Consider the following 12,991-nt stretch of genomic DNA (forward strand, 5'->3'; position numbering starts at 1 on the left):
AAAGGCACGAATAGTGTGCCAATTTGTTTGCGGCCGCAAAGTGTTTAGCGAAATAAAAATTAATTTTGTTTATTGCCGAACGATGGAAAAATGATTATCATAAATCTTAAGAATAATGCAGAATTTCTGGAAATAACACAAAGGAGAAATGCATAGGAACAGCGATAGCAGATAATATTTAGTAATTATTTTTATCCACAGCACTACGTAATTTATTTGCACATATTTGGAATATGAAAACATTGTCGAATCACTTGTTAAAAATAAATTGTTAACTCATAAAAATAAATTAAGTGCACTGCCATTAATTTCAGTTTCCTGTTGACTCCACCTCTTTCGAGACAATGCTACTACGACTGCCTATGGACATCAGTACGCTTCTTGCTAAAATTATTTAGAGAACAACTCGTGCTATAACTTGCTTGAATTTTAATGTGACATTGCGTTTTTTCGCGTAACATTTTTGTAAATACTTAAGCAGTGAGTTTCAAGAAAGTTAATGAGAAAAATTAAGGAATGAAGAAAATGGTCAGGATTATCATGGAGTTGAAAAAAGAGATGATTGTTTATAACATTATGCCGAGAATAACACTGTCTACGGTTGTGAAAAACATAGACGCGATTAAATCGGCTATTAATTAAATTGTATTATTGGAAACTTAAAACTCACAATTTTTAAAAATATATGAAAATAGCATACTACCTGTTTTTAAAAATAAAAGTTTTAGAACTTAGATTTACATTTTGAATTGCTTTACAAATCGTTGCCATCTACAGCTTCAAATCAAAGAATAATTACAATTATGCTATTGTGCAGTGAGTGTTTTCAGATACTGAATTAGCATTTTTGTGCATTAACAGTTCGTATACACTGTTGTGAACAAATATGCTAGAAGAGCAAAAATATCAAGAAGTAACAGTTTTTACAGGTAAAGATATCGAGATCAAATCATTCAAATGCTTTAATCAATTTACATCCCAAATAAAATAGTATAGCGAATATTAGAAAAAAAAGTATGGCATCACTTAACACTCTGTAAACGTGAGCATTGATCAGCTGACTCCATCTATGGCACACAATAAGATAGTGATGCGATAATAATATCGGGAATTTTGAAAATAACGAATTTATTATTTTTTTAATTTCTAATTGGAAAATTTCGTTTGTAATGCGTCAAGTTTATTATAAATCCAAGCACCTAGAACGGATTAATGACATATGCCGAGTTCCACTGTATATCGTTCATGGTAATATGGATCTGCTAATTATAGTATGGATTATTCCTCTTCCCTTCGTTACTTCCTTCTACGAAGTAAAAAGGAAGTATTATAATCGCGAAAAATTTCAGGTATCGTATTTCAACAAAATATCCATTTTGACCATTTCCAAACCCATTCGGATGACTTTTTTGTCAAATTTAAAAATATTGTAGGATTCTCCACCGTTTAATTCTGAGTTTCAGTTTAAAGTGAAGAATCTTAAGAACTAGTAAGCGAATAATCGCTTGAGTACGTGAGACAAATAAATAAACTTGGAAAGGGTTAAAAGACTCTTTATTATTCAACTAAGATTTAACAGAACTGCGTCTTGGAGTTGTACAATAAAGCCGACACTTGGACTTGAACTTAAGAGACTAAGAATCAAACTTAACTAAAGAGATATAGCCGAAGCTATCAAAATTCTAACAGAGTTAACCCCTTAACGCTAATTGACTGCGAAGCTATCAAGGGCCTAAAGTACGGCCGAGCGTAATAATAGCTTACGAGAGAGTAGCATAAAAAGGCGGACGCGTGCAGCCAGAATATCTGGTACCTCTCTCACTAAGACAGTAGAACTTTGCGGTTAAATATCGCTCTTCCTCATTAGCATTCAGACGTGATTCTAAAACTACGTTCTGGTCGGAAGTGGTAAGTTGAAATTAAGAATCGATAGGAATGGAAGTTTAACTCAAAATTTAGCTGTTAATAAAATTAACATAATCCTTACAATATATTAATTTTGGGCAAATAACGAAATCTTTTAATGGGGTCTCCCGTTTCTTCTACTAATACTCGGGAAAGTTTTCTTTATGAAAAAATAAAAATACAAGAAATTCGACTCCCACAGGATAAAAACTGAGTCGGTAATTTAACTTCAAAATTTATAATTTTTTTTAAACTGCAGTCGAGTTAACTGGAGTTTTGGATTAACCTGGTCATCCCCGGTATTAACCCGGTTAATCTAGAATCTCTATTATATAGTCTTATAACAAGAATATAATTCTGAGCAAGTAAACTTATTATTTCGGTATGCTATTGAAGGTCAAAAAACGGAGGTAACAAGTTTCGCAACCACAGCTCTTGCTTACTCTTCGCAGCGTGTAATGTGTTAAGTTAAAAAATGTTCAAATAAGCGTCATTTAACCTGCGCATATTATTCTCGTCATTATTTATCTTTTTAATCTAAGCTCTTCTGCAAAGTGTTGTTCGCATGAAATCATTGTTAATGCGTTTCCATGGTTATTTGTTTTTAATCTGACTTCATGAATAATTTCTTTGCGTTCAACAAAAGCTGTGGTATCTCTGAAAACGGTTTAGTTTTCGCTCATGAAACAGTTGACTGTGAGCAGAAGGGTTCATGCAAATCTCGCGTTAAGAAAGCTGCATCCTAAAAGGAAACAAAATTGTAACCTAAAATTTTAATAATTGATTTGTAGTTTATTAAAACTAACTTCGAAACGTTCCTTTCTTTATCGATAATTCGAGTGTCATATTATCTGAAATGCGTTTGAAGATTTAAAACGTAGTTTCTTGGATAATGCTTAAATAATGGAGGTTGGCAAAACTTCTCTTTTATGGGATCAAATCAAAGGCCTTTCGCTCACTGAACTGAACAGGCTTCTTTTTACGACTCACCGCTCACTAACAGTAAACCTTGATGGATAGATTTAATCCCTGAACCATCGACTCCTCTTGCACAAAACACATCAAAGTCTATTCTGTGGACTTTTGAAATGAATTGAAGCACATCAGTTTATTTGCCCTAACCAAACAAAATTCTGTGGAACATGCAGTCTAGGAATTTTTGTAGCAAAGTTAATTCCGTCAAAGCCTGGCCAATAATAAATGCTCCACTGGATCGACTGCCTGGCCGTCAGTGGAAAGAAAGTAACCTTGCTATACAAAACAAGAACAAGGAGTGAATCGAGAGCGATATGCAAGAATGGAGCGAAGAGCTAAAAGAATCGTAACAAGGAGTGGGATCAGAAGAATTGACTGCCCACCAGTGGCTGAACACTGGTAGTTTGGTTCGAGGTTCTAATCCCGCCAACGGGCTGCCTGCGTGGATTTTTTCATGGTTTTCCCCATGTGTAATGTATATACGGGCCAGTTTCCCTTAGAAAGCCCTTCATGAAGGCATCCCTCACTTTAGGCAATGGTCCTCGAGTTCTTGGCCATAGCATACCAAACCAAGCGGAAGAATCGACTCAGCCGAGGACTCTCTGGATTGTTTTCTTTCATCCCTGAAACCCCTGTATCCCATCCCTGTTTCATTCCCTGTTATGAGATCCCTGAAACTTGCTTACTGCATAGAATTCATAAAAAGCTACTGGAATAAGAAATGTTTAAAAAATAGGTTAATTGCAAAAAAATTTAATCATTCCCATTTTTGAGGGAAAATTCTTTGTTTCTTAAAACAGAAATTGAATTTTCATGGCATGGTTCCACATAAGCTCTTGTAGGGGATTCTAATCATTTTTGTGGAACCACCGTTCGCTCATTCAGTAAAGTGAAGTGGTTCTTTGTGAGCGGATTGTACATTCCTTGTCAGTAAAGACAGGAAAGCCAAATAATCTTACTAGCCTCGAATCGAGTGTTTTATTATAGGTTGAGTTAGTTGGATTAATTATACTTTATTATAGCCGACAGTATATATAAGGCGAAAGTTCAAGAAACATGGCGACCCACTAGCGGCTAAGATGTAAAGTCGTTGAACGCTGGAAGTTCCGACCTGAGATCGATTTCAGGGAACGGGCTGGCTACATGGGAGTTTTCGTGGATTTTCCCATGTGTAACTTGTATACAAGTCTGTTTCACTTAGAAAGTCCTTCACAAAGGCATCTCTTCCGTTAGGCAGATAACCCTAGCGGGCTTCACAAACCTAACCAAAAAACGTGGCTGTATGTTTTTATTTCCTTAAATTTTTATCTTAGACACATATATAAAATTTCACAAAATGAGGTAAGTAATTTTATGAAAACAATTTCGTTGAGGTAGAATGGTTTTATAAATGCAGAACCGAACTTTTTTTATTGTTTACTGGCAAGAAAACCAATAATATAATATATTTACTATGCACTAAATAAGCTAAATAATAAATACTCCACACATTTGCGTGCAAAATTCAGAGAAACATTTGATTTTTTTTAATGTGTATTTTACCAAGTGCATACGTAGTGCTGTTTAGTCCATGAAGCATTGATCGAGTAAGTTATGTTTCTTTTGTAGAATTTCATTTGCTAATTTAAGGGAAATGTAAGAATTACTTTAGAGAATTTATAATTTTCATGGAAAATCTGCAATGAAAAATGATGCAAGTCGAAATTTATTTCCTAGTATCTTGACGAATTTTGCATGTTACATTTGTGATCTATCATGCGTTACATTTTAAGCATAATGAATACTTCATTGATGAATTTTTGCTGTTCGTGATACATTTAAAAAATTTTAATATTTCAATTGGATGGCCAATCTTCAGAGCTTGTTTGTGTTTGGAGCAGCTAGTCCAAATTAATTAATTTTAGTTGTCTTGAGTAAAGTATCTTGGCGAAACCTTAATTGTACTTGACTACCTTGTGAGAATTCTTACTGTGTTTTAATTACTTTGAAGAATTGTCACTGTGTTTTAAGAACCTTGTGATGGCATCTTATGGTCTAACTACTTGCATAAACCACGTCGGATCATGAACTGAATTCGATAAATTATAAAGTTTGTTTTTTACTTGCTTTTGCAAAAATATTTTTATTTTTTCATCAAATTCATGTCATACGATAAAAGAATCTAAAATAATATGTGATTGTAAAATCCGTTTAACCACAAAATTTAAGATTGGAAGTTAGTTAATATTTTGAAAGGATTTAATTCTTAATAATAATACTATATCTTTACAGTCCTTAGCAATTCCATTGAAGATATTCTGAATATGAAAACTTTATATTCACCTTCGATAATACATCGAATTTTTAAAATTTTTATGCCTTTATGTTTAATTTAAAATTTATTTTTTTAATGTTATTACCTGTCAGTATCCGAAAATATTTTGATATTTTATATGAGTGTGGTATTTGTTCATGATATTTTTTTCGTCTAACAGCTACAAAAGGGTTTTGCATGAAATTAATATAGGAAAAGTTGTTGCATTTTGAGATGTTTTTCACTCTTCTTTTGAATAGAGAATAAAAATTTTTAAACTTTTTACTGATACCGTACTTTTGTTGGATTATTTAAGTTTCATGTTTAGTGAAGCTAAGTAACGAATGGTAAATTCAACACTATATAAATCTAGCTATGCCATACGATACTTCTTACACTCGTAGACACTTTTTATGCATCACTTCGTAATTCGAACCTCTCAACATTCAATATGGAAAGTGAAAAAATACATTTTGTAGAGGTTTTTATCTTCATTTCAATATATGGTAACGTTAATTTCTTTTTAATTCTTACTTATTTCTAACAGGTTCAGTGAAAATTCATATAGTAATTTTTTAATTTTTTCACACACACACACACATATATATATATATATATATACACTGGTGTGCAAAAATTAAGAACGAGACGGTTTTTTCAATATAACTTTGTACAAAAGCTTTCCAAATCAACACATTTAATACCGTAAGATCCCCAATACGTAAGGACATGAGTAATGTAAGCAACACTCACTAAAAGAGAAATCAGAGCGATAAAAAGAAGCTTTATTGAAAAAGTAGCATGAAGCGCAATGCGACTGAAGGCCGAAACATCCCTGTGATGGGTGTCCAGCAAGAAACATCCGGTCTTTAATAGGGGATATGATCTTCCCTGACTGCTAGGCAGGTTTCACAGCGTCTGCCCATGCTGAGAATGAGGGTGTCAATGAGTTGTTGAGGCATTGCTGCCCATTCGTCTTGCAGCGCCAATCGAAGCTCCGGAATCGTTACTGGTGGTAAGGTACGAGCTGCCAAGCGTCTGCCTAGAAAATCCCATACATGCTCGATGGGATTGAGACCCGGAGATCGTGCCGGCCAATCCATACGTTCAATATCCTCACTCTCTAAGAGCTGTTCGACAGCTACTGTGCGATGACATGGTGCATTGTTGTCCGTGAAAAGGAACTGCGGACCCATAGCGCCTCTAAAAAGACGCACATATAGAAGAAGAATCTCGTTACAATAACGGGTCCCGTTGACCGAACCTGCGTCGAAGTTGTGAAGGTCTGTACGACTACCAAGCATGATGCCTCCCCAAACGAGAACACCGCCACCTCCATACCTGTCCGTTTCAATGATGTTCGAGGGATGATTGCGGCTTCCCCGCTCTCTCCAGATGAGTATGCGATGAGAATCGCTACTCAGACTGAATCTGCTCTCATCTGTAAAGAGTACTCGTCCCCATTCATTGTCTCTCCAATTCCGGTATTGCCGGCACCACAGAGAACGCCTTCTCCGATGGGCAGGCGTTAGAGGTACACACCGTACAGGGCGTCGTGCAGACCACCACCGTGCAGTCTTCTGGCCACGGTAAAACGCGATATCGGTCGTCCAGTCGCCTGTGTCGTGTGTCTAGCGATTTCTCCCGCTGTCTGCCGCCTGTTTCTTCTGGCCTGTAAGGCAATATACCGGTCATCTGCGGGTGTGGTTCCTCGTGGACGACCACTACTAAACCCCCGGATAGCTGTTCCTGTAGTTTGAAATTGTCTTCAAAGTCGTGAAACGATGCTGTGAGCAATTCCGAACTCTGCAGCCACACTTGTCACACTGCGGCCTTCCTCCAACTTCCCAATGATTCGACTTCGGGTAAAAGCATCCAGATGTCGTCTAACAGATTGATTATTCGCCATTTCTCGCTGAGGCAGCAACTCGGTGTGATTTTATCTGCTATATGGCGTGCAATCTCTTTGCCAGAAATACTGATCTTACACCGACAACATGCTTTATACTACTCAGACACTCCCCCATTACGTCTACCTGCATATCTGCGCATATGCTACCGTACATCACCTTACTTAATCTCCTGATTGGTCTTTCTGTCCGCTTTGCCTCTTCGTTCAGCTGATATGCTAATTTTTCGACTTCGTCCTTAATTTTTGCACACCAGTGTATATATAGTATATATAGTATATATATATATTGAAATTAAATTTCCCTTCAAAAGTTAATATAAGTACAGATATCAATATTTACAAACGATTCCTTAAATTTCGTGATAATTATGGTGCCTTCGTCAGAAATGTTATAGATAATTCATTTTCGAAACCTTATATGTGTTAAGTGATAGGTTATTTTAAACCTCTATATCCTGGTTTTTCCTTTTTCCATGCCATATGCTATGCTATCAAATCATCTACGCAGTCTGGAAATTGAATTCGTGCATCATTAATCGTTTCGGTGGCTATGCTACCAGGCCACGCCACAAAAGAATTTTATTGCTTTTTCAATATGTTGCTTATCAGTGTAAGAAACTGAGCTATTTTTTAAAAAAATATGTATTTATAATAATAATTCCATAATTTTAATTATTTTTTATTAAAATGTATATCATTAATGTAATTAATAAAAAAATATTTATTACGCTATATTTGCGTGTACATTGGTGGTATTTTGGGTTTTTAACTTTTGACTATGCAAATAAGAAATGTTGAGACATAAATCTGACCTTAAAATGAAATACATGATTAGAAATAATGTAAATGTTTAACAACTTTCTTTTTTACTGAATAATGTCCGAAAATGCATTTGGTTACTGGGAAATTTTGTATAGTTAATTACATGCTGTTATCGTGCATATTGATTGTTTCATTTGCCATTTATTTTTGATAATTGAAATTCCCTTTCCTTTTGTATTCATTTCTAATAACTCAATGATAATTCAGATCAAAATCATGTGCCGATAGTTGCTTATTAGATAGGAGTAAAGTGTCATTGTTACAATAATAGAAAGAAAATAAATTTCACTATCCGCCTTTTCATATTTGCATATACATTTTTGTAGATTAAAATCAAAATATTTTGTTTAATTATGTAAAACTGCCGTACCTAACGATTTAAAAAATTAAGGCGCAAGTATTGAACCGTCGCATTACATTCTTTGCCTTCATTTTTTTATTTCATATTTATGAAATTTTGCGTTATGGAATAATTATATGACTAGATATCTTAATTTCGCTTTTTAATATTTTAGAAAAATTCAGTATAATATTTTAGGGAATAGCGTCAATAGTTAGAATAAATAAAAAGGTTTGCAGTGTCATTAAAAAAGCATATTCATCGGAGAATTACTTAGTTGTATTTATGTCTTACCTCTATCAAGTATTTAACGTATTTTTTAAATGTGGTGAAGGTAGCGTGTTTAAAAATCTCCCAAGCCTGTAAAAATTAGGAAGAAATTTCTTTCTGTGTCGCATTTTGAATTAACGTTTCTCTGCTGAGAATATGTTATATCGTATCATTTAATTCTAAGTCGCGCAGTTTTTTGTGCATCATCTTGTATTGCATTTATGAAGCCCATTGAATCGTGAAAGAAAATAAAAACTTGTTAATTACATGGGTAATTAGTTAAACGCTACCGGTTTTTACTCTTTCAGTATGCTAAAGACAGATTTTTTAAGACGAAACTGCCCACAAAAACCGGTTTTTAAAGTTTATTTGCCATGCGATGCGTAAAATGTATTAGAACAAACCACCTGTATCTTTTCCATTTTTACGACAGTATCATAAATCCCGTGTTAGCACTATAAGTGTAAACTGATTAGTTTTTACTCTAGCAGCATTTCTTTCTGAATTATGTTTTAGGGATGGTCATGAAAAAGCCGCTTAATTGCCCGTAAGTTTATTCTGAAATATTTTTCTAAAGATCCAGCTGTTTAAATTTGAGTTGAATTGGGAGGATTTTTTTCTCCCATAAAATTAACCCTTTTTCTTTTAAGTTGGAAGTCTCTCTTCTTTTCAGTGTATAATGCCTTATTATGTTCAAGGAACTGTGCATTATTTTTATCTGAATTCTAGCCATTTAGCTGTTGTAAATAAATGTACACAATTACGTCCTTTTTGAAGAAAAAAAGATCGTGAGACATTTTTCCCCAAATGTTCGTGTTATGTAAGGAGCGGAACGTATAACCAGCTTGTATCATTCTAAGGTTACAAAAATCTAAACTTCAAATTATTTCAAAGCTTTTTACTAGGTATATATTGTAAAAGATACTGGGCTTTCGCGAGCAAGAAACATGAAAAATATATTACCTTTCGACTAAATTTGAACCACGGATCTTCCACTTGTTAGTTTATACGAACCGTGAAACTTTTTATACCTAGAAAACAGATACATGTGATAATGCCTTACATTCTTCCCCTCTTAAACGACGACTAGAGAGAAGCATGAAACTCAGTCGGCTAAACTCTGGTGGTATTGAATCTTCGTCCACCTCATTTTAATTCAAATGAGATGACGTTTAGAGACGCTTAGGTTTTCTCAAGCAGAAATCAGGAAAAAATCAACTATTTAAATTCGTTTCGACGAGATTCGAACCACAGATCATCCGCTTGTTAGCTTATAAGAACCGTGGAACCTTTATACCTCGAAAACCGGCACATGTGATAATTCCTTATATTCTTCCCCTCTTAAACGATGGCTAGAGAGGCGCATGGGACCCAGTTGGCTAAATCCTGGTGGTCACGAATTATCGTCCACTACATTTTAGTTCAGGCGCCGTTTTGGACACTCTTAGGTTTTTTCAAGCAGAAACTAGGAAAAATCAGCTATCTAAATTCCTTCCGACAAGATTCGAACCACGGATCTTCCTCTTGTTAGCTGGATGTATTTACACTTTATACTTCAAAACCAAACACATGTGATAATTCCTTATATTCTCCCCCTCTTAAACGGTGACTAGATAGGAGCATGAAACTTTCAGTTGGCTAAATTCCGGTGGTGACGAATTATCGCTCACCGCATTTTAGTTCAATCGCCGTTTTAGATACTTTTAGGTTTTCTCAAGCAAAAACCATGAAAAATCAACTATGCTCTCTCCTGGATTTGAACCACCTACCTTTCACTTCCAGCTGAAGCATGTATGGAAGAAATGCGATAATTTCTTACAGTATAAGTTAAAAGAGAGAAATTATAAAGAATTTATTGTATGTAGAACAAAATACAGAAATACATGTACAGTTTATTATGAACAAACTTTTCTGACGTCTAGAAATATAAATATTTTTGTTCCAAGGTGTGTTTTATTTTTTACAAAAATTCTTTTGTAATTTACATTTCTTTCTTTTTTCTAATTTCAGGATGAAGGAGATTAAGACATTACTTCTGAGAAACGTAAGTAATCAAATACATTATTTGTTATTTGTTTCGGCTCCAGTTTTTTTTTTTCGTTATGCGTGTGAGGTTAGATACTCCTATAGGAATAGCAGAGGTTGTTGTGCATTGTTTAGCAAGATTTTCATAGAATTCTAATCTCTTTGACCAGAGTAAATGAAAATGAAAAAAAGCGTATAATATTAGTTATAAAACGTGTTGTTTACTGTTAATGAAATCTATTATTCTTGATGAATTATATTTCATTTTTAATGGAAGTTTAAAATGAAATTCATGTTAGCGATTTTATAGAAGATTTTGAATTTTGGGGTAGAGTGAGATAACGAAAAAGAGCAGAAGATGCTGGATTGGTGCCATCATATGGAGTGGAAGTTGTAAATGTTGCCCAGCGTACAATAAAACAAATCTTCAAAACGGCGTCACTGTATATAAGTACCAGAAATTATTTGAGTCAATTGCTTGGGTTTGAATCTTCGCTATACTGGCAGTAGTTTTAGGGAAGAACTCTGCAACTAAGGTTTAGTTTCATTTCTTGATTGATACATTAAAGAGAGGATACATTAATATTATGGGAAATCCCTTCATCTATATAACGGTACAGTCACCTTAATACAAGTGAAGTGATTTTTTATAAAAGTACTGTAATTTATTTCCATCGCCGTACAAAAATTACTCAAAAAAGTAAAATAAAAACCTAATTAAAATTAATTAAAAGTTCAAGCATTTTGATGCCAGGAAAGCAGAAGTTTATTTCGATTCAAAAAATCAAAAAATCAAATTCGTTTCTGATAATGGTAATAGTGATAGGAAATCAAAATTATATCAGTTTCTTTCTGTATAATTTTAAACTTAAATTTGGATCTAGAATATTATCACTAATAAAACTAAAAAGACAAAAATAAAAACAAAAATCTAAATGGTTTCAGTGAATGGTTTCAGATTTTAACGATTGCCCGAAAGGGTTTGTTAAAGCTTTTTTACGCTGTCGCTGAGCTCGCAGTCTACTCAAACTACTGTTGTACTCACTCTTGCTAACACATTTTTTCTTGTCCTTTTAGCTTTATTATTAAGCATCATTTTCTTCGCACTTACGCCATATAAAATTCAGCACTAAAATTAGAAAAATTTTAAAAGCTCCATAGCAGTATGCGTTTAGAATTCCGTACTCGCTGTTAAATGTTGGCATGCATTTTTCTTGGTGGTTTTTTTTTTTTTTTTTTTTTTTTTTTTTAATTCTTTCTCAGTATACCAATGTTCAGTTTTCTTACTAATAAGGCTTTACAAAACTTTTAATCAAAAATTCGTTAAAGTCTTACAAAATATGAAATAGACTACAAAACAAATTCAAAATTCGGGCTTTCAGAGATATTCGGGTGGAGGATTACATTATTCAGTATTGGACTGCTTTAGGTAGCGTTTCTTTTTAACAATGTGAGAAACATGCATACATTTGTGCAGATTCTTCATTATTTAATTTTTCTAAATATAATAGAGGACGATAATATTTAATGACAACAATTTGAAAAGTAATATGCCATTTAAAGTGATTCAACGAAAAAGGCTCTTTCGAGACTAATATTCGAGACTTGTAGAGACATTAGGTAATTTTGGAAGCAGAAGAGATGAAAAATTAGCAACGGCTTCGCCGGGAATCGAACCACGGACCTCCGAAATATCGGTTCGGTGTGCTGACCACTACACCACGAAGGCACGCTAAGAAGGCGGGAGAAATACCTTACAGACTAACATCCTTTTGGGCTAAAAAAATTATAGGCTGAGAATTTCATTAGTTGAAAATTCTCAGCCTATCATTTTTTTAAACTAGTTTATTCAGCACGTGTATTTCTGCTTATATATCAGTATGGTATTTTTGTATAAATTTATGTATAATTTATTACGAATACGCTTCAGGACAACCTGGAAAACGTTTTTAATAATTGAGTACCGTGATTAATAAAGTTAACTTATTTTTGTACTTTATTGCGTATTCTTCAGCTTCTATACCTTTTGTTTGATTTCGTAAGTCTGTTTCCAGTTCAATGCGTTCACTAACCTTCCTTATTTTTTTAAACCGAGATGTGGAGATATTGTCTTTTTCCTCTTTTACATTCTTCAAAATGTTCATTTCTTTTCCTTATAACTGTCATTCGTTCCGTTTACATAATGCAAACAGCTTTTGGGTGTTTCATTTGGAATAAATGCTATTTCTGGTTCAGCTCTCGGGTTTTCCCCCAAATGATTTCTCACTACTACTTTTAATTCTGTATTATAGAAAGGAAGTCATGATACTGTTTGTCATTTTGAGGCATACTGTATCTGTCTACGGTTCTTCGCGAAGCATCTTGTCAAAAAATTAATTATACGCAGTTTAATGCAAAGCGATGGTCATGGTTGCATCACCACTTGGGAGATATCATTTCTCTAAAGACT

At 34.1% G+C, this 12,991-nt stretch overlaps 1 protein-coding gene across 3 annotated transcripts in view; it reads left to right on the forward strand.

The window, feature by feature from the left end:
- pros (homeobox protein prospero) overlaps positions 1-12,991 on the forward strand; it is a 281,310-nt gene that overhangs the window by 159,244 nt on the left and 109,075 nt on the right. For all 3 annotated transcript variants that reach the window (XM_035364780.2, XM_035364779.2, XM_035364784.2), the window contains one exon: positions 10,528-10,561. The gene's annotated coding sequence lies outside the window, so the exon portion shown is untranslated. The remainder of the gene's footprint in view (positions 1-10,527; positions 10,562-12,991) is intronic.

This window comes from Stegodyphus dumicola, chromosome 12 (genome assembly GCF_044657685.1).
Source record: "Stegodyphus dumicola isolate Sdum_Otavi_A_Nest chromosome 12, ASM4465768v1".
Classification (NCBI taxonomy): Eukaryota; Metazoa; Arthropoda; class Arachnida; order Araneae; family Eresidae; genus Stegodyphus; species Stegodyphus dumicola.